Below are 811 nucleotides of genomic sequence, written 5' to 3' on the forward strand. Positions count from 1 at the left end.
CCAAGCCTTTTTGCCTGCAACTGGGAGCTCTGGTCCACATGGACACATCCTCTAGTTAGTAAGTATCCCAGAGAATTACCCCTGTTTCTTACAGTCTCTGTCGACATAGTATTGTTACCAAGCAAGCAGGCAGGCTTGCTGCCCACCACGCACAGGAACCACTACCATGGCACCAGCTTTTGGAAAAAGAAAGAGCTTTCACTGTGAGTTCAGCTGACAAGGAGACAGTGGCAGAGCTCACATCTGTCTCATCCGGGGTTTGGGTGGGAATTTAAGTGGTTTCCGCACCGAATCTTTCTGGACAGCAGATGAGTCACTCAGAAAGGGTTCTGGAGCTCAGATTCATGACGTGGCCCGTCCTCTGGTCCCATATTGGGGAGCTGTTACAGGTCCACACATATCACTCATGAGTAGGGTGAGCTTTGGCCCTGGGTCCTGTTAGAAAGAATCAGGACAGGAGACCAGTTTGAGCTGGTTCTGCGGTTCTAGTACTTACCAGCTGAACCCCTTTCTGTGTAAGTTGGTGATGTCGCGTAGACTGAGTGGAATCAGGCACAGGAAGCCTTGGGCGGTGCCTGGATCCTGCTTCCAAGGGGTCAGATGTTGCTTAGTGGTGTTCAGAGAAGAGGCCAAAGGGAAGGTGCCCAGGTTCTTAGTGAAAGCAGAAAAGTGGATAAAAACCCTCCACGTCTATTCAGTGTCCATTTCTAGCTTCACTGAGGATTACTGTCCACAGGTAGAGCCTCACATTGTTGTGGAGAGGCCCCATGCTCACCCGTCTCTTCTTCCCCCCAGGGATCAACGACCTGAA

This window comes from Saccopteryx leptura, chromosome 3 (genome assembly GCF_036850995.1).
Source record: "Saccopteryx leptura isolate mSacLep1 chromosome 3, mSacLep1_pri_phased_curated, whole genome shotgun sequence".
Lineage (NCBI taxonomy): Eukaryota > Metazoa > Chordata > Mammalia > Chiroptera > Emballonuridae > Saccopteryx > Saccopteryx leptura.